The sequence below is a fragment of the Bos taurus genome, chromosome 25 (genome assembly GCF_002263795.3).
Source record: "Bos taurus isolate L1 Dominette 01449 registration number 42190680 breed Hereford chromosome 25, ARS-UCD2.0, whole genome shotgun sequence".
NCBI lineage: Eukaryota > Metazoa > Chordata > Mammalia > Artiodactyla > Bovidae > Bos > Bos taurus.
Genome location: NC_037352.1, coordinates 18637039 through 18658934, shown reverse-complemented (window position 1 = coordinate 18658934; position 21896 = coordinate 18637039). Strand labels below are relative to the sequence as shown.

Sequence of the window (21896 nt, the reverse complement as noted above, 5' to 3'; positions counted from 1 at the left end):
TACTCAATAAATATCAGAGAGTATTATTCAATAGATATATCAAAACACTTACATGATAAAGCTTAGGTGCCCAGGACAAAATGCTGAATAAAATAATTTCCACTCTCATGGAAATTGCTTTCTGGTAGGGGGAGTGGACAATAAATAAGTTAACAAGAATTTCAGAGAGTGGTATGTGCTAAAGAAATAAAGTAGTGTGCTGGATCAGAGGGCGATGGTACTTTAGATTGGTTGGACAAGGAATACATCTCAGCATTTGAACTGAAATCCTCTGATAGGAAGGGGCCATTTATTCTTCACAGTGACCCTTTGTCCCAATTTTCAGGTGAGAAAACAGAGATGCAGGGTGACTAAGTATGTGTGGAAAGTGAATAGAGCTGGGCTGTACAGACCCTATCATTCTGCATCCAAAGCATAGCATGTCCTTCCCAGAAGGGCAGCTGTAGGAGTTGAACTATATGCAGTTGGTTTTGAGTAAAAGAAATGGAGGTGGTTGCAGTGCAGGTAAAACCCTCAGGCAATTCAGAAAAGTTGTAATTTCATGGACCGCCCCCCAGTCCTGGGTTGCAAAATTTGAGTATGAGTGTGTGTATGTATGTACATTTTATTCTGGAATCCAAAGCTATCTTCAACTTTTCAAAGGTGATGACAAAAACAGCCTGTGCACCACTGCTTTCTTTTAGGATGTTTTTCATATTGTTTTGGAAAGTAAGGCCTACTTGCTAGGGCAGAGTCGTTTTTTGTTTGTTTGTTTGTTTTTTTCACTTTGGTGATATATTATTTACAAATCTCTGCTTCTATACAGGATAACAAGGGCACTATTTTTTAAAAAGAACGAGATAAAATGGCATCGCTGATGTGGCCAGTGGGCCCAGGCCCCACTGCTCGGTCCTGGGAAGGAGTGCCTGGTCTGGAGCCTTCTGGCCAGCAACCTGCCACTGGGTCAGGGGCTGATGCAGCCCCCTACCCTCCCACCCCATCCATCTGGTGTTGCAGCCGGCCTGGCAGAGTGAGGGCAGAGCTGACAGAAGTCTTGCTGCTGCAGGTAGACGCCAGTCCCCCACGTGTCCTCAGTGAGCGGCAGTCCCGGAGGGCCCAGGCATGGCCACCGTGCTCAGAGGACCTGCTTTATGCTGGAGGTGGAAATGTCCAGGAGCTGCCCGTCCACATAGGGGTTTAGCTTGTCCTTGTCTTGGCAGAGCGTCCACACGTACAGCATTTGCAGTACCGTCTCCAGGTCGCCCTCGACCACCTTGCCTTTGGAGTTCTTGATCAGCATCACCATCTGGGCCTGGAAGGGGATGATCAGCACAGGCCCCTGCTCCATCATCGTGCCCATGGCCATATCAATGTTGTCAGTGTCCACGATACAGGAGTGCAACTGGAGGGCCAGACCCTTGGCCTGCTGGATCAGGTTGGCCAGTTGGCTGTAGATAGCTTCATAGCACCAGTCTTTGAGGATGTCAAGCTCCTGGGAAATCATGGCTTCCAGAACGTTGGGGATGATGTTGTTCTTGCCCTGCTACAGGAAGCAGTCCTTATTGATGGTGGGGTCTACACGCAGGATCTCTGAGCACCTCTGACATCTCCATCTTCGAGAACAGGCCTCCCAGCAAGCCTGTGATCTTGTCTGTCAGTACACTGGACGCCCGGATGAAGGCGTCGTCACTCTCGTCATATTTCATTTTCATCTTGAAGAACCGATTGAACACCACATTTTTGTCCCTGAAGTCCTTCTACTGCTGGTAACACTTGGAGTCCTTGTGTAGCACGACCCGCAGCGCCTCCTCGTTGCCCTCAAACATTTTCTCTTCCTTGAATTTCTCTCCGTCGAACTCCTTCCTTTTCCAGGGCCGCTCAGGCCACCGGTAGGGCCCGGTCTGTCCCAGGATGCTCTCGTCGATCTCCTTGACAGACTCCACGTCCTGGGAGAGGGCTTTGAAGGCAGTGGTCCAGCCGAGCTTCTCCCCACCTTTGGACACCAATTTGGTAGACTGCTTGGCGGTCTTGGCTGCTGTTTCCACACTCTTCTTGATATTTCTGCCAAGGTCACTTTTACTGACTTCGTCAAGACTCTCCTTGACAATGCCCATGATCTCCCCTAGCTTCTTCCTGATCACCTCGCTCGTCCGCTGGGTTTTCAGTTCAGTGGTTTTGTCTTTCCTCCTGGCTTCCTGAAACACATCTGACTCTTCCAGGTTCTTGGCCTTGTTTTGGAACTTTTTATACTTTCTTTCATTTCTTTGTTTTTGGCTAATTCCTCTTTGATTTTATTGAGCAAACCAGAGAGAAACCCTTTTCTGTTTCCAGAGGAATAGGATTTGGACAGAGTTAGCTCTCCCCTCGGCTGGGCAGCTGGTGGGTACCATGGGGTAGTGCCCCTAGATTGTGGCTGGACAGGAGATGGACTCTGCTGCCAAAATATCTCTGTGGGTAGCAGCACCAGCCTGCCCACAGTGCTGCCGCTGCCATGGTGGAAGATCCTGTGTGCTAGGGCAGAGTTTTAATAGAAAGCATTGAAAATGATCATTCAGTTCAATTGCTCAGTCTATTCAACTCTTTGCGACCCCATGGTCTACAGCATGCCACACTTGCCTGTCCTTCACCATCTCACGGAGCTTGCTCCAACTCATGTCCATTGAGTTGGTGTTGCCACCCAACCATCTCCTCCTCTGTCATCCCCTTCTCCTCCTGCCTTCAGTCTTTCCCAACATCAGGGTCTTTTCTAGTGAGTCGGCTCTTCTCATCTGGTGGCCAAAGTATTGGAGCTTCAGCTTCAGCATTACTCCTTCCAACGAATATTCAGGACTGATTTCCTTTAGAATTGACTGATTTGATCTCCTTGTAGTCCAAGGGACTCTCAAGAAGCTCCATCACTACAGTTCAAAAGCATTAATTCTTTGGCACTCAGCCTTTTATCCAACTCTCACATCCGTACATGGCAACTGGAAAAACCACAGCTTTGACTAGACAGACCTTTGTCAGCCAAGTAATGTCTGTGGTTTTTAGTATGCTGTCTAGGTTTGTCATAGCTTTTCTTCCAAGGAGCAAGTGTCTTTTAATTTTATGGCTGCAGTCACCTTTCTCAGTGATTTTGGAGCCCAAGAAAATAAAGTCTGTCACTGTTTTTGTTGTTTCCCCATCTATTTGCCATGAAGTGATGGGGCAAGACGCCAGATCTTAGTTTTTTGAATTTTGGGTTTTAAGCTAGCTTTTTCACTCTCCTCTTTCACTTTCATCAGAGGCTCTTCAGTTTGTCTTGGCTTTCTGCCATAAGGGTAGTGTCATCTACATACCTGGGGTTATTGATACTTATCCTGGCAATCTTGATTCCAGCTTGTGCTTCATCCAGCACAAGTACATCTCATGATGTACTCTGCATATATGTTAAATAAGCCTGGTGACAATATGCAACTTTGATGTACTCCTTTCCCAATTTGGAACCAGTCCATTCTTGGACTGCATACAGGTTTCTCAGGAAGTAGGTAAGGTGGTCTGTTATTCCCATCTCTTGAAGAATTTTCCATAGTTTGTTGTGATCCATAGTCAAGGACTTCAGCATAGTCAGTGAAGCAGAATTAGATGTTTTTTCTGGAATTCTCTTGCTTTTTCCATGATTCAACAGATTTTGAAAATTCGATCTCTGGGTCCTCTGCCTTTTCTAAATCCAACTTGTACATCTGGAAATTCTTGGTTCATGTACTGCTGAAGCCTCACTTGGAGAATTTTGAGCATTACCTTACTAGCATATGGAATGAATGCAGTCATGCAGTAGTGTGAACATTCTTTGGCATTGTACTTCTTTGGAATTGGAATGAATACTGATCTTTTACAGTCCTGTAGTCACGATTGAGTTTCCCAAATTTGCTTGCATATTGAGTGCAGCACTTTCACAGCATCATCTTTTAGGATTTGAAATAGCTCAACTGGAATTCCATCACCTCCACTCACTTTGTTCATAGTGATGCTTTCTAAGGCCCCCTTGACTTCGCACTCGAGGATGTCTGGCTCTAGGTTAGTGATCACATTAGCATGGTTATCTGGGTCATGAAGATCTTTTCTGTACAGTTCTTCTGTGTATTCTTGCCACCGCTTCTTAATATCTTCTGCTTCTGTTAGGGCCATACCATTTCTGTCCTTTATTGTGTCCATTTTTGCATGAAACGTTCCCTTGGTATCTCTGGTTTTCTTGAAGAGATCTCTAGTCTTTCCCATCCTGTTGCTTTCCTCTATTTCTTTGCATTGTTCACTTTTCTCCTTTGCCTTTCTCTTCTCTTCTTTTCTCAGCTATTTGTAAGGCCTCTTCAGACAACCATTTTGCCTTTTTGCATTTCTTCTAGGGGATGGTCTTGATCACTGCCTCCTGAACAGTGTCACAAACCTTTCTGTCCATAGTTCTATGGGCAGTATGTCTATCAGATCTAATCCCTTGAATATATTTGTCACTTCCACTGTATAATCATAAGGGATTTGATTTAGGTCATACCTGAATGGCCTAGTGGTTTTCCCTACTTTCTTCAAGTCTGAATTTGGCAGTAAGGAGTTCTTGATCTGAGCCACAGTCAGCTCCTGGTCTTGTTTTTGCTGAGTGTATAGAGCTTCTCCATCTTTGGCTGCAAAAAATATAATCAATCTGATTTCGATATTGACCATCTGGTGATGTCCATGTGTAAAATTGTCTCTTGTGTTGTTGGAAGAGGGTGTTTGCCATGACTGGTGCCTTCTCTAGCAAAACTCTGTTAGCCTTTGCCCTGCTTCATTTTGTACTCCAAGAACAAACTTGCCTGTTACTCCAGGGATCTCTTGACTTCCTGCTTTTGCATTCCAGTCCCCTATATTTTTAATTTAATTATCTGCTTATCTTTCCCCTCATTAATGTACCCTTTGGTCTCATGCCATATGAGTGCACATTTGTGAAATAAGTAACTTGACCAAAAAAAAAGGAAAAAAAGGTCCAAACACTGGGGCCTCAGGTTTCAACCTACAGGGAATATATTTCCAATAAAGACACACTAACGTGAGCATTTCCTATCACTGTCTTCAAAACCTGAATACTTTCTAAATAGACTTTTTAGTACTTGACACCAAAGAGAAATTGTTTCCGTAATAGTAATTGAAACCAAGAGAGTAGCAAAGTTCTGGTCAGGTCTGGTCTTTCAGTTTCATAGGATGTGGTTTAGATCCAGTAGCCTATGTTAGTCAGAAGATTGATCATATTATTGCATAGGGGAAGACTTACAGGAGTTTTTACTTTGCAGTCATTCACGTGGTGTCTGAGTGCTGGGAGGAGGTTCTTCCTTGGAAACGTGAAGATGACACAAGCATACACAGTAGGATAAAGCAGCTGAAAGTGCTCTGTGGTACTTTTGTTTGAAGGATGCTTAAGATGGTAAGAATTACAAGAAAGATTCTTTTTCTCTTAGTCATATCATCTTTCAAATAGCATCCTCATGGTCCACCCAGTTGTCATGAGATTTTACAATTTGCTCAAGTTTGGGATCATTGGTCCTAGTGTTCAGCTAAGAAGTCTCTTGATATATTTGGTTGAAACTGTGGCCTGCTAAGTTGGTCTCTGACCATGGTATCAGGTCTTCTGTTTCTTTGCTCTGTAAGTAGATCTGAGTGACATAGTTGGTCTTGGTCGGGACTGTTTCTGTTGTGACAGGAAAACTGACATCTGGCTTATGCTAAAGGAGAATTAACTGGCTCATACAACTGTGAGGTTCAGGCTTTGATCTGACTTTAGGTACAGTTGGATTCTGTACTCAAATAATGCCTTTAAAAAACTGATTTTGTCTCTTGGCACTGGTTTTATTCTTCTGTCTTACACACATTTAAATTGAGACCCATCTGATAAGAAGAGATAGTTTAACCCTCACAGTGACCCTTGGATAGGCATTATTATTTTCTTTGGTGCTCTTTCTTCCTGATAAGAAGACCAAAGCAGCTCCAACCTTCCTTGCTTTTAGTGCTAAGATTCACTTTGTCTGACTTAGGTCTCCTGCATATTCCTGACCCAGTTGTTGAAAGCCAAGGGCATATGGAGACTTTGGTGGGCTTGAGTCACATAGTTCATTATGTGAACTTACCCAACATGAATGACTAAGAGTGAGGGAGTTGGATCTTTCTAGTGAAGAAAATGAGTGACCAACTGATGAAGAACCTGGATGCTGGGGGAGCAGATGAGTCTCTGCTGCAAGCCTTTGATCCAGTCTGAAGCTAAAAGGCCATATATTAAGTCTGTGGTCTGAATCCAGACTATTAACCATTTTAAGTACACCATAGTTCCATTTGAATGAAATTCTTGCTCCCTGGACATGTGATTCACTCAGGTTCAACTGCATGGGTTGAACCTGAATATATAGGTCAGGCCCTTCTACCCCCAATGCTAAACTTAGGATAGTTCTGTTCAGTTCAGTTCAGTCGCTCAGTTGTGTCTGACTCTTGGCGACCCTGTGAATTGCAGCACCCCAGGTCTCCCTGTCCATCACCAACTCCCGGAGTCCACCCAAACCCATGTCCATCAAGTCTGTGATGCCATCCAGCCATCTCATCCTCTGTCGTCCCCTTCTCCTCCTGCCCCCAATCCTTCCCAGCATTAGGGTCTTTTCCAGTGAGTCAACTCTTTGCATGAGGTGGCCAAAGTTTTGGAGTTTCAACGTATGATAAGGGGACTATTATTCATTAGATCTATTACTATCTTTAGACTGTTATTCATTAGATGGTCTTTATCTTTTTTGTGTGTGTATGGGACATGGGGAAAGGTTCATTTTCTTTTGAAAGAATAAATCTGGAATTTAGATACTATTGAAACATGATTAATCTCTTTCTGTCCCCTGCTCTGCACGCCACCCCCATCATTTAACAGTACTGTCTTGAAATCCTTGGAGCTAAAATTGTTGGATTTGTCAATCTTTTGATGCAATTTATAATGAAGTAAATGGTCTCTCATGTTTTCCATCCTCCTCTGGCAGTTTGATATTTTTCCTAAAATATAATGTCTAAAAGTACTTTTTAAAAGTAAGGAGTTGGGTTTTGTTTTTTTTTTTAAGAAATTGAATTAGTTGACATATTACCAGGTGATGTTGGGAGAAATACACACTCCTAGTACAGTCCCATTGTATAAGCTGACACTACTTTTTTTGAATTCAGATTGATTTTATGTGGTGACTCAGCTGATAAAGACCCTTTCTACAGTACCAGAGAACCAGGTTCAATCCCTGGGTCAGGAAGATCCCCTGGAGAAGGGCATGGCAACCCACTCCAGTATTCTTGCCTGGAGAACTCCGTGGACAGAGGCACTTGGGCTGTAGTCCATGGGGTTGCAAAGAGGCAGATACTGAGTGACTAATACTTTCACTTTTCATACACACACACATACACTTATAATATGTTTTTGCATAGTCTTTGATCTGTTGTTCCACTTCTGGGAGTTTATTCTCAGGAGCTGAATTTTAGCTGCATATTCTGTTTATTATCCCAATATTGTTTATAATAGTGAACTGTTGGAAGCAAACTCAATGTCCCACCATTAGAGTTTAAACTGTCAAACTGTCAATGAAAGACATATCTGGCAATTAAATATGTTTTAACAGAGAGTCAACCTTTCTGCAACCCTTCTGTAGTGTAGCACCAAATTTTTGTTTGACAGATTGAAGTCATAGGCAATAAATAGTTTATGGGTTATGTGAAATAGCTGGTGTGTCAGTGGTAATACTGCCACAGTCTTGGTAGTACGGCCATTAATTTTCAGCTCTTTTAAAGCATTTGATGAGGGAAGATTTATATGAAAAAGTGTTTTCAAAACAGTTTGCAAAATAGAATGTACATTATGACTCAGTTTTGTTTAAAGGTTGGATATGTGTACTGTTAACATGCATTTATTTATTTATGTGTGCCACCTATATGCTTATATAGACCACTGAAAGGATATATTCCAAAATACTAATTTAGGTGAAGGGATTGTGTCGGTAAGTTGTGTTCAACTCTTTTGGGACCCCCATGAACTGTAGCCTCCCAGGCTTCTCTGTCCATGGGATTTCCCAGGCAAGAATACTGGAGTGGGTTGCCATTTCTTTTTCCAGGAGATCTTCCCAAGATGGGTCGAACCAGAATCTCTTACATTGGCAGGAGGATTCTTTACCACTGAGCCACCTGGGAAGCGGCAGATGGTGGGGTACTAGGGGACTTTTTCTCTTTATGGTACTCCATATTTTCTAAACTTTACAGAATAACTGTGTAATGGTTTTGAATTTTGCAGTGGGAAATAAAGCCTTAGTGGTCTTACTTCTCTAACCAGCTTACTGATGTAATTGAAAAAAGATATTCTTTTATTATACAGATCTTTTTTCTGTCCCTCTTCCTTTTCTTATCTACTAAGCTTTAGCAATCAGCTTCCATCATGGATCTCTGGGGCAAAATGATAAATGTGGCCTTAATGAATTTGGATTTTTTTTTTTAAGAATTAGCAAACATTTAAATGTTAGCAGACATCACATTTGTTACCATGTGATGAACATGAGAGCTGTTTAGAAGAAATGTGGCTTTAGAAACTACATCTGTACATGTGTGGTCATTCAGGTGCCCCTCTAAGAAGATAGTTGCATGCAGTCATTTATCATCTTTATATTGGATTCCTTTCTCATCTTTTGACTCGTTTCATAGTTTCCTTTCTTGCCTTTCTTAGATATAAAGACCATATCTCAACTCCAGTTAACTATTTTTCGTCAGTAACTACTGAATTCTATAGGTGACTGAAAAGTGAACAGTTGATGTGGTGATTGGGTGTTTGAGGAATGATTATCTAGTAAATGTAAATAATCTGGTAGATGTCTGGGATAGCTCATACCATATGCTAATTGGAAGCAGGCAGTTGGTGCCTAACCAGTGGTTTTACTTTCAGTTTGACCTAATGAGGCCTGTATTCTGAGGATGAGCTGCAAGCTAAAACCAGAGTTAAAGAGTATAGCGGTCAGGCTATTTTTATCATGGTACCATGGAGCAACATCAGGTCAAGAAGCAACAGTTAGAACTGGACATGGAACAACAGGCTGGTTCCAAATTGGGAAAGGAGTATGTCAAGGCTACATATTTTCACCCTGCTTATTAACTTATATGCAGAGTACATCATGTGAAATGCGGGGCTGGATGAAGCACAAGCTGGAATCAAGACTGCCAGGAGAAATTTCAATAACCTCAGATATGCAGATGACACCACCCTTATGGCAGAAAGCGAAAAAGAACTAAGAGCCTCTGATGAAAGTGAAAGAGGAGAGTGAAAAAGTTGGCTTAAAGCTCAACATTCAGAACACTAAGATCATGGCATCCGGTCCCATCATTTCATGGCAAATAGATGGGGAAACAATGGAAACAGTGACAGACTTTATTTCTTTGAGCTCCAAAATCACTGCAGATGGTAACTGCAGCCATGAAATTAAAAGATGCTTGCTCCTTGGAAGGAAAGCTATGATCAACCTAGACAGCATATTAAAAAGACAAACATTACTTTGTCAACAAAGGTCTGTCTAGTCAAAGCTACAGTTTTTCCAGTAGTTGTGTATGGATGTGAGAGTTGTACTGTAAGGAAAGCTGAAGAATTGATGCTTTTGAACTGTGGTGTTGGAGAAGACTCTTGAGAGTCTCTTGGACTGCAAGGAGATCCAACCTGTCTATCCTAAAGGAAGTCAGTCCCGAATATTCATTGGAAGGACTGATGCTGAAGCTGAAACTCCAATACTTTGGCCACCTGATGTGAAGAACTGACTCATTAGAAAAGACCCTGATGCCGGGAAAGATTGAAGGTGGGAGGAGAAGAAAATGACAAAGGATGCGATGGTTGTATGGCATCACTGACTCGATGGACATGAGTTTGAGTAAGCTCCGGGTGTCGGTGATGGACAGGGATGTCTGGAGTGCTGTAGTCCATGGGGCCACAAAGTCCATGGGGCCACTACTGAGCGACTGAACTGAACTGATGGAACATAAACCCAAGACGGCCCTCTGTTTGTAAACAGTAAATTTAGCTAATGAAAAAGCTGGTGCAGAAACACAGAGAGTAACCAGCTTAGAAATCTGATGCCCCTTATGATGTCCACTTTGCACATGAGTGTACAGTCAGACTTGTCCAGATCAATAGTGACAGCAAAAATATTCCAAGTGTGGGTCACTAAAATAATTCAGCTCTTTTTTGGTTATTTTGAGTCATGTGGGATTAAATATGTAGCAGCTCTGGAACCCAGAGACCAAAAATGCTTGATTCTTTGGTATTTGGGAACTTTATAATATGTATGTATTGACTTTGTTGAATTTGGCAAGTAGTATTTGTTCTGGCCAGCCCACAGTGGCCTCAGTCCTCAGACCTCAGTTGCATATATATTCTCAATATATTTGAAGTATGCAAGGTAAGGAACATAAGAATCCTTCAAAAAGAAGGAGAAATTATTTTGTACAAAGCTAACTGGTCTTAGTCCTGTGACCTAAGATTATTTTACAGAAATATAACCAATTGGTTTATTTTCTTTTTAAAAAAATTTATCTTCCCTTCCTTCCTCCCTGTTTTCCCCCATCCTCCTCTTCTTTTTGTAGTTTTGAGATTGGTGGATTTAGAAAGTCATGTGTTCCTACCCATCCCTAACTGGAACTGCTGTCTTAGCTTGCTGCTTGCAGTACATTTTAGGACAAAAAGTCTTAAAAGCATGAAAATAGCAGACACGCCTCATTTGCTTTGGCAGAGGGAACAGCTTTTTCTCCCAAGTAGCTCTAGGTAAAACCTAATCTCCAAAGGTGATCTTGTAAGTTCCAAATGACAGAAAGCAGAAGACCTTGGATTTTAAAGTACTCCCTCCAGTCTTTCCTCCTTGTTTGTTATTTTTGCAAGTTTACTTTCTAAGAGGTAGTTTAGAAATGGATACTACCCATTTCCCGACTGTTTCTCAGGTCATTCAGCATCTACATCTGCCAGTTGGCATCAAGAGACTCTTGTGGTCTTGCTTTGAGACTCCTCAGGGGCATGGCTTTTGCCACTATAGCTGCTTCAGCCCCTGGCAGCTGGGTGTCTGGCATATATGGTAAGAAGTAAAAACATGTGCCCAATTAGCTATACAAATGGTTTGGATGAAAGTTGGAAAGATGGGTTTCTTACTGCTGTAATATGTAAAAGCACTAACGTTTGCTAGTGGCGTCTTGCTTCTGAATAGACTCTGGTGCTGGTGCTAAGTTGCTTCACTCGTATCGGACTCTGTGCGACACCAGAGACAGCAGCCCACCAGGCTCCCCCGTCCTTGGGATTCTCCAGGCAAGAACACTGGAGTGGGTTGCCATTTCCTTCTCCAATGCGTGAAAGTGAAAAGTGAAAGTGAAGCCGCTCAGTAAGCATCAGACTCTTCATGACCCCATGGACTGCAGCCCACCAGGCTCCTCTGTCCATGGGATTTTCCAGGCAAGAGTACTGGAGTGGGTTGCCATAGACTCTAGGTGGGAACAAATGGGAGAGGTGGACTGGATCATTTCCTTCTTTCAAAGAAGTCATCAGAGTAGACCTCAGGTGCCTTGCTGACATTGGCTTTTGGTACCAGCATTTGCCTCCTCATTTTTTTTTAAGCTCCCAACCAGGTACAACAATGAGCCAGCTTGCTCTATTTTCCGTATCACCTGTGCTTATTCTTAGTCTTGTGTTTGACTCTTTGTGACCCCTTAGACTAGCTTGCCAGGCTCCTCTACCCATGGAATTTTCCAGACAAGAATGCTGGAGTGGGGTGCCATTTCCTATTCTAGGGGATCTTCCACACTCAGGGGTTGAACCCATGTCTCTTGCATCTCCTGCATTGGCAGGCGGTTTCTTTACCACTAATGCCACCTGGGAAGCCCATATGTTATATGTCAGGGCCTTTGTCTTAGCCTGCAGAGATCACACTAAGATGATTAAGAGAGGGAAGGGTGCAAAAACAGTGTCACCTTTCACCTCTTGTTCAGATTGGAATAGACTGACTTTCCCATTTTCCTTTGGTTCTAGTAGGCTTGGGCAAGAAGTATGAAAGCTGTTCACTGAGGAGGCGAAAGCCCTGTCCTCAGAAGGCTTGCAAATTTAGAACTTCAGCCTCTTTGCATGTCAAAAAATAAAGGTTGTCCCAGAATGTTAGACTTCAAAGGATTTTAATGTTGGGAACATGGAAACTCAGAGAGGTTAAGAGACTTGTTCAAGGGCATACATCACTTAGGGATATCCCAGACCATAACTGAAGGCTTCCTGAGACTTTACTCTGATCCTACTGACTCAGTACCTCTGGAATACAATCACGTATTGATAATGTATTTTTTCTTCTTGGGCCATCATCGTCTCCTTAGGGGAAGAGTATATCCTGGCATGTGTGTATGCTCTGGAGAAGGCAATGGCACCCCACTCCAGTACTCTTGCTTGGAAAATCCCATGGATGGAGGAGCCTGGTAGGCTGCAGTCCATGGGGTCGCTAAGAGTAGGACCCGACTGAGCGACTTCACTTTCACCTTTCACTTTCATGCATTGGAGAAGGAAATGGCAACCCACTCCAGTGTTCTTGCCTGGAGAATCCCAGGGATGGCGGAGCCTGGTGGGCTGCCATCTAAGGGGTCACACAGAGTCGGACACGAGTGAAGCGACTTAGCAGCAGCAGTGTGTATGTTCAGTTGCTCAGTTGTGTCTGACTCTTTGCGACCATGAACTGTAGCCTGCCAGTCTCTTCTGTTCATGAAATTTTCCAGGCAAGCATACTCGAGTGGATTGCCATTTCTTACTCCAGGGGATCTTCTCGACCCAGGTACTGAACCTGTGTCTTGTGTCTGCTGCATTGGCAGGCAGATTCTTTACCACTGTGCCACCTGGAACAGCATAGCGAAGAACATTAAGTAGTGAGACCAGTGATGTAATATGATGAATTTAGAATCAGACTCCTGGCTTTGAATCCCTTACCTTTATAGATTGGCTGTGTGACCTCAGGCCAAATCCCTTAAACTTTGTTCAGTTTATCCCCCTGTAAAGTGAAGATTATATTTTCTTGCTCATAGAGTTATAGTTGGTTAAAAGTGATAATTCATGTCAGTCTCCTCATTACATGCAATGGACTTAAAAGATTATTGCTATTAATAAACATTTTAAAATCCTCTCTCAACCTGGACCAACCAGATTGACCGTTTGCCTCTTTCCTTTCCACTTTATGCTCCCAGTCACCGAAGGACCAGAACAAGACTCATCATCTCTGTGAAACTGAGTAGATTTTGGAGGCTGACAAACTGATTTTATTTCCTAGTCCCATTGCTTAGTGGTTAAGAAACCTCAGGTTCCTAATCTGTAAGACCCCTGACATCGTAGGTTGTTGTGAAGTTTGAAGATGATGATGTATATGAAGCATATAACAAATACCAATTCATCTTCATCAGTCCCTCCACCTTCCTTTCCATAACACTGGTTCATACTCCTCTCTCCTTTCCTGTCTCCATTCGTCTTTGTGTGATTTAGCCCTTCATGGTCTTTCTGTCCATAAGGGGTGATTCTGTTTCAAAGGCAGACTGTAAGTCCTAGAAAATAAGGACTTGCCTGATTGTCACTTCATGGAGCTGCCTAAGAATTAGAACGGAGAAGGCAATGGCACCCCACTCCAGTACTCTTGCTTAGAAAATCCCATGGATGGAGGAGCCTGTTAGGCTGCAATCCATGGGGTCGCTAAGAGTCAGACACGACTGAGCAACTTCACTTTCACTTTTCACTTTCATGCATTGGAGAAGGAAATGGCCGCTCACTCCAGTGTTCTTGCCTGGAGAATTCCAGGGACAGGGGAGCCTGGTGGGCTAACGTCTATGGGGTCGCACAGAGTCGGACACTACTGAAGTGACTTAGCATAGCAAGAATTAGAAACACTTTCCTGATCTCCCTTCTCTGGCTGTCTGGAGCCAGAGCATTCACTGGGACCATGATCTCTGGGACTGCCCTTAGCCCAGCAGTGCCAGCTCCAGACCTGGGGCCAAGCAAGCAACCAAGCCCATCCCCAGGAATAGCAGCTGGGTCTGCTACAGGAGAGGAGGGAGGCTGGAAGCTGATGCAGAGAAGGAGGGAGAGAGAAAGGCAGAAGCAGTTAGAGCTGAGATTGGAGGAGAAAAGCTGGAGGCTTATCTTGGTCCAACATAAACTAAGCAGTTACTGGCTTTGATCTTTCAAGTAACCCCCCAAAGCTATGCCTAGAAATACGTTTCCTGGTTTGTAGCTTTTTTTCTCCCTTTATTCTTCTTCGTGCCTTTCCTTTCTTCCCACCCCTTCTTGTCTGTCACTCCATTTCACTCGTGTATGCCACTTTAGCTGAAACAGGAGACCAGAGTCACTTACTGCAAGAACAGGAGAGCTACTGTAGGCATTTGGGGCATCAGCATTCCTGAACTGCCCCAGGAGACCTGGCCTGGCTGCTGACAAGAGCACTTTTCTAGGAAAAGAGGAGCTTGATCCTCTCACCAACTTTCTGATAATAACAATTACAATAAAGGCTAACACTTACCGAATACTTTTTATGAGCCCGGTATTAGGGCAGAGCATTTTACATGGGATATCTCATTTCCTCTATCCACCAGTCCATGAGGTACAGCTGTCCCATTTTAAAGTTATATGCTGATGGTCACAAACTTGGTGGATCGCCATGATTCAGATACAGGTTCCTCTGCTTGTGGAGCTCATCCTGTTAATTACTCTGCTCCAGTTTCTCCTTTTCTAGATAGCTGCTTGACCTCTGTGTACTTAAATTTATTTTCCTATGAAATGGCAGTAATTACTTCCTAGAGTTACACTTCAGTGTAGCTCTTACAATGTACTGACAATGAAAAGTGGGATTAATTAATGATGATATTCTGTTAGTAATGAAATTTGGTTCTGGGGAGCCCAGATTGTGCTGAGGCTATCCATTTCAGAGGGATAGCAGGAGGACCACTGGGAAGGTAGTTCCATTAAATGAGTGTAAATCAGTACCAAGTTAGAAATCCTGGTTTTCTCCAGATCTACACACCTGGAACCTAGTGGAAAGGGAGTGAAGTTTGGAACTGACTGGAAGATTGCCCCAGATTAGGGAAAGAATTTACTTCATTTCAGTCACTCAAGAGCACTTGACTTTTTGTGACCCCATGGACTGCAGCATGCCAGGCTTCTCTGTCCCTCACCGACTGCCAGATCTTGCTCAAATTCATGTCCATCTAATCAATGACTTCATCCAACCATCTCATCCTCTGTTGTCCCCTTCTCCTCCTGCCTTCAATCTTTCCCAACAAAAAGGTCTTTTCCAGTAAGTCAGTTCTTTGCATAAGGTGGCCAAAGTACTGGAGCTTCAGCTTGAGCATTACTCCTTCCAATGAATATTCAGGAATGATTTCCTTTAGGATTGACCGGTTTGATCTTCTTGTAGTCCAAGGGACTCTCAAGAGTCTTCTCCCAACACCACTGTTCAAAAGCATCAGTTCTTCGGCACTCAGCTTTCTTTATGGTCCACCTCTCACATTCATACGTGACTACTGGAGAAACCATAGCTTTGACTAGACAGACGTTTGTTGACAAAGTAATGTCTGTGCTTTTTAATATGCTGTCTAGGTTGATCATAGCTTTCCTTCCAAGGATCAAGTGTCTTTTAATTTCATGGCTGCAGTCACCATCCACAGTGACTTTTGGAACCCAAGAAAATAAAGTCTGTCACTATTTCCATTGTTTCCCCATCTATTTCCCATGAAGTGATGGGACCAGATGCCATGATCTTAGTTTTTTGAATATTGAGTTTTAAACGAGCTTTTTCACTCTCTTCTTTCACTTTCATCAAGAGGATCTTCAGTTCCTCTTCACTTTATGCCATAAGGGTGATGTCATCTGCATATCTGAGGTTATTGATATTTCTCCTGGCAATCTTGATTCCAGCTTGTGCTTCTTCCAGCCCTGCATTTCTCATGACGTTCTCTGCATATAAGTTAAATGAGCAGGATGACAATATACAGCATTGATGTACTCCTTTCCCAATTTGGAACCAGTCTGTTGTTCCATGTCCAGTTCTAACTGTTGCTTCCTGACCTGCATACAGATTTCTCAGGAGGCAAGTAAGGTGGTCTGGTATTCCCATCTCTTTCAGAATTTTCCACAGGTTGTTGTGATGCACACAGTCAAAGGGTTTGGTGTAGTCAATAAAGCACAAGTAGATGTTTTTCTGGAACTCTCTTGCTTTTTTGATGACCCAACGGACATTGGCAATTTGATGTCTGGTTCCTCTGCATTTTCTAAATCCAGGTTGAACATCTGGAACTTCACAGTTCACATACTGTTGAAGCCTAGCTTAGAGAATTTTGAGTATTACTTTGCTGGTGTGTTAGATGAGTACAATTGTGCAGTAGTTTGAACATTCTTTGGGACTGGAATGAAAACTGACCTTTTCTAGTTCTGTGGCCACTGCTGAGTTTTCCAAATGTGCTGGCATATTGAGTGCAGCACTTTGACAGCATCATCTTTTAGGACTTGAAATAGCTCAGCTGCAACTCCATCACCTCCACTCGCTTTGTTCATAGTGATGCTTCCTAAGGCTCACTTGACTTCACATTCCAGGATGTCTGGCTCTAGGTGAGTGATCACATCATCGTGGTTATCTGGGTCATTAAGATCTTTTTTGTATAGTTCTTCTGTGTATTCTTGCCACTTTTTTTTTTTTTAGTATCTTCTGCCTCTGTTAGGTCCATACTATTCTGTCCTTTATTGTGCCCATCTTTGCATGAAATGTTCCCTTGGTATCTCTAATTTTCTTGAAGAGATTTCTAGTCTTTCCCATTTTATTGTTTTCCTTTATTTGTTTGCATTGATCACTGAGGAAGGCTTTCTTATCTCTCCTTGCTATTCTTTGGAACTCTGTATTCAGATGGGTATCTCTTTCCTTTTCTCCTTTGCCTTTCACTTCTCTTCTTTTCTCAGCTATTTGTAAGGCCTCCTCAGACAGCCATTTTGCCTTTTTACATTTCTTTTTCTTGGGGATGATCTTGATTCCTGTCTCCTGTAATATGTCACGAACCTCCGTCCATAGTTCATCAGGCACTCTTATCAGATCTAGTGCCTTAAATCTATTTCTCACTTCCACTGTATTTGATAAGGGATTTGATTTAGGTCATACCTGAATGGTCTGTCAGAATGTGGTCCACTGGAGAAGGGAATGGCAAACCACTTCCGTTTTCTTGCCTTGAGAACCCCATGAACAGTATGAAAAGGCAAAATGATAGGGCACTGAAAGAGGAACTCCCCAGGTCGGTAGGTGCCCAATATGCTACTGAAGATCAGTGGAGAAATAGCTCCAGAAAGAATGAAGGGATGGAGCCAAAACAAAAACAATACCCAGTTATGGATGTGACTGGTGATAGAAGCAAGGTCCAATGCTGTAAAGAGCAATATTGCATAGGAACCTGGAATGTCAAGTCCATGAATCAAGGCAAATTGGAAGTGGTCAAACAAGAGATGGCAAGAGTGAACATCGACATTCTAGAAATCAGCGAACTAAAATGGACTGGAATGGGTGAATTTAACTCAGATGACCATTATATCTACTACTGCGGGCAGGAATCCCTCAGAAGAAATGGAGTAGCCATCATGGTCAACAAAAGAGTTCAAAATGCAGTCCTTGGATGCAATCTCAAAAACGACAGAATAATCTTTTTTCGTTTCCAAGGCAAACCATTTAATATCACAGTAATCCAAGTCTATGCCACAACCAATAACGCTGAAGAAGCTGGAGTTGAACGGTTCTATGAAGACCTAGAAGACCTTTTAGAACTAACACCCCAAAAAGATGTCCTTTTCATTATAGGGGGCTGGAATGCAAAAGTAGGAAGTCAAGAAGCACCTGGAGTAACAGGCAGATTTGGCCTTGGAATACGGAATGAAGCAGGGCAAAGACTAATAGAGTTTTGCCAAGAAAATGCACTGGTCATAGCAAACACACTCTTCCAACAACACAAGAGAAAACTCTACACATGGACATGACCAGCTCGTCAACACCGAAATCAGAATGATTATATTCTTTGCAGCCAAAGATTGAGAAGCTCTATACAGTCAACAAAAACAAGACCAGGAGCTGACTGTGGCTCAGATCATGAACTCCTTATTGCCAAATTCAGACTGAAATTGAAGAAAGTAGGGAAAACCACTAGACCATTCAGGTATGACCTAAATCAAATCCCTTATGATTATACAGTGGAAGTGAGAAATAGATTTAAGGGCCTAGATCTGATAGATAAAGTGCCTGATGAACTATGGACGGAGGTTGGTGACATTGTACAGGAGACAGGGATCAAGACCATCCCCATGGAAAAGAAATGCAAAAAAGCAAAATGGCTGTCTGGGGAGACCTTACAAATAGCTGTGAAGAGAAGTGAAAAAGCAAAGGAGAAAAGGAAAGATATAAGCATCTGAATAGAGAGTTACAGAGAATAGCAAGAAGAGATAAGAAAGCCTTCCTCAGTGATCAATGCAAAGACATAGAGGAAAACAACAAAATGGGAAAGACTAGAGATCTCTTCAAGAAAATTAGAGATACCAAGGGAACATTTCATGCAAAGATGGGCTCGATACAGGACACGAAATGGTATGGACCTAACAGAAGCAGAAGATATTAAGAAGAGGTGGCAAGAATACACAGAAGAACTATACAAAAAAGATCTTCATGACCCAGATAATCACGATGGTGTTATCACTCATCTAGAGCCAGACATCCTGGAATGTGAAGTCAAGTGTGCCTGAGAAAGCATCACTATGAACAAAGCTAGTGGAGGTGATGGAATTCCAGTTGAGCTATTTCAAATCCTGAAAGCTGATGCTGTGAAAGTGCTGTACTCAATATGCCAGCAAATTTGGAAAACTCAGCAGTGACCACAGGACTGGAAAAGGTCAGTTTCCATTCCAATCCCAAAGAAAGGCAATGCCAAAGAATGCTCAAACTACTGCACAATTGCACTCATGTCACATGCTAGTAAAGTAATGCTCAAAATTCTGCAAGCAAGGCTTCAGCAATATGTGAACTGTGAACTTCCAGATGTTCAAGCTGGTTTTAGAAAAGGCAGAGGAACCAGGTACCAAATTGCCAACATCCGCTGGATCATGGAAAAAGGAAGAGAGTTCCAGAAAAACATCTATTTCTGCTTTATTGACTATGCCAAAGCCTTTGACTGTGTGGATCACAATAAACTGGAAAATTCTGAAAGAGATAGGCATGCCAGACCACCTGACCTGCCTCTTGAGAAATGTGTATGCAGGTCAGGAAGCAACAGTTAGAACTGGACATGGAACAACAGCCTCGTTCCAAATAGGAAATGGAGTACGTCAAGGCTGTATATTGTCACCCTGCTTATTTAACTTATATGCAGAGTACATCGTGAGAAACGCTGGGCTAGATAAAGCACAAGCTGGAATCAAGATTGCCTGGAGAAATATCAGTAACCTCAGATATGCAGATGACACCACCCTTATGGCAGAAAGTGAAGAGGAACTAAAGAGCCTCTTGATGAAAGTGAAAGAGGAGAGTGAAAAAGTTGGCTTAAAGCTCAACATTCAGAAAACGAAGATCATGGCATCTGGTCCCATCACTTCATGGGAAATAGATGGGTAAACAATGTCAGACTTTATTTTTTTGGGTTCCAAAATCACTGCAGATGGTGATTGCAGCCATGAAATTAAAAGACGCTTGCTCCTTGGAAGAAAAATTATGACCAACCTAGATAGCATATTCAAAAGCAGAGACATTACTTTGCTAACAAAGGTCTGTCTAGTCAAGGCTATGGTTTTTCCTGTGGTCATGTATGGATGTGAGAGTTGGACTGTGAAGAAAGCTGAGCGCCGAAGAATTGATGCTTTTGAACTGTGGTGTTGGAGAAGACTCATGAGAGTCCCTTGGACTGCAAGGAGATCCAAACAGTCCATTCTGAAGGAGATCAACCCTGGGATTTCTTTGGAAGGAATGATACTAAAGCTGAAACTCCCAATACTTTGGCCACCTCATGTGAAGAGTTGACTCATTGGAAAAGACTCTGATGCTGGGACGGTTTGGGGGCAGGAGGAGAAGGGGATGACAGAGGATGAGATGGTTAGATGGCATCACTGATTTGATGGACCTGAGTCTGAGTGAACTCCGGGAGTTGGTGATGGACAGGGAGGCCTGGCGTGCTGCGATTCATGGGGTCGCAAAGAGTCAGACATGACTGAGCGATTGAACTGAACTGAATGGTCTAGTGGTTTTCCCCACTTTCTTCAATTTCAGTCTGAATTTGGCAATAAGGAGTTCATGATCTAAGCCACAGTCAGCTCCCGGTCTTGTTTTTGCTCAGTGTATAGTGCTCTCCATCTTCGCCTGCAAAGAATATAATCAGTCTGATTTTGGTATTGACCATATGGTCAATGAGTAGAGTCACCTCTTGTGTTGTTGGAAGAAAGTGTTTGCTAAGAACAATGCATTCTCCTGGCAAAACTCTTATCAGCCTTTGCCCTGGTTCGTTTTGTACTCCAAGACCAAACTTGCTTCTTTCTCCAGGGAAATCCTGACTTCCTACTTTTTCATTCCAGTCTCCTATGATGAAAAGGACATCTTTTTCTGGTGTTAGTTCTAGAAGTTCTTGTAAGTCATCATAGAACTGTTTAACTTTAGCTTCTTCGGCATTAGTGGTTGGGGAATAGACTTGGATTACTATGATATTGAATGGTTTGCCTTGGAAACGAACCGAGGTCATTCTGTTTTTGAGATTGGACCCAAGTACTGCCTTTCGGACTCTCTTGTTGACTGTGAGGGCTACTCCATTTCTTCTAAGGGATTTTTGCCCACAGTAGTAGATATAATGGTCATTTGAATTAAATTTGCCCATTCCTGTCCATTTTAATTCACTGATTACTGAAATGTCGATGTTCAAACCCTTGCCATCTCCTGTTTGACCACTTCCAATTTACCTTGATTCATGGACCTAACATTCCAGGTTCCTATGCATTACTGTTCTTTACAGCATTGGACTTGACTTCTATCACCAGTCACATCCACAGCTGGATACTGTTTTCACTTTGGCTTCGTCTTTTCATTCTTTCTGGAGTTACTTCTCCACTCTTCTCCAGTAGCATATTGGGCACCTACTGACCTGGGGAGTTCATCTTTCAGTGTCCATCTTTCTGCCTTTTCATGGGGTTCTCAAGGCAAGAATAATGAAGTAGTTTGCCATGCGCTTCTCCAGTGGACCACGTTTTGTTAAAACTCTCCACCATGACCCATCCATCTTGGGTGGCTCTACACGGCATAGCTCATAGTTTCATTGAGTTTAGAGATGGCTGTGGTCCAGGTGATCAGTTTGGTTAGTTTTCTGTGATTGTGGTTTTCATTCTGTCTGCCCTCTGATAAATAAGGATAAGAGGCTTATAGAAGGTTCCTCATGGGAAAGACTGACTATGGGGGAATCTGGGTCTTATTCTGATGGGCGGGACCATGCTAAGTAAATCTTTAATCCAGTTTTCTGTTGACGGGTGGGGCTGTTCCCTCCCAGTTGACTGAGGGCAAACTTGACCCATGCCTTCACAGGAGACTCTTTTCTCCTGGCTCTTAATGTACACAAGTTTTTGTTTGTGCCCTCCAAGAGTCTCCCCATTCCTGTTAAAGTACTGTAATCAAATCCCACTGGTCTCCAAAGTCAAATTCTTTGGGGGTTCTCAGTCCCTTTGTCAGTTCCCTAGGTGGGAAAATCTGTTGTGGGTCCTAGAACTTTCTTAACAGTGCAAGAATTTCTTTGATATAATTGTTCTGCAGTTAGGGACAGAAAGTGAGCAGCAATTCAGATATCCAGAGGGCACAGCAAATAGCCAGCTTGATTTTATTCACGATTATTCACAAGTCTTATCCTATGGAGAA

General features: G+C 42.8%; 1 protein-coding gene and 1 pseudogene across 12 annotated transcripts in view; one reads left to right on the top strand and one right to left on the bottom strand.

Annotated features, from left to right (window-relative positions):
- DCUN1D3 (defective in cullin neddylation 1 domain containing 3) overlaps positions 1 to 21896 on the top strand; it is a 60193-nt gene that overhangs the window by 23035 nt on the left and 15262 nt on the right. For 2 of the 12 annotated variants that reach the window (XM_005224704.5, XM_059881179.1), the window contains one exon: positions 5259 to 5389. The exons of the other annotated variants lie outside the window; for them this stretch is intronic. The gene's annotated coding sequence lies outside the window, so the exon portion shown is untranslated. The remainder of the gene's footprint in view (positions 1 to 5258; positions 5390 to 21896) is intronic. 12 annotated transcript variants of the gene reach the window in all.
- Positions 996 to 5262, bottom strand: LOC132343850 (mitochondrial import inner membrane translocase subunit TIM44-like; annotated as a pseudogene).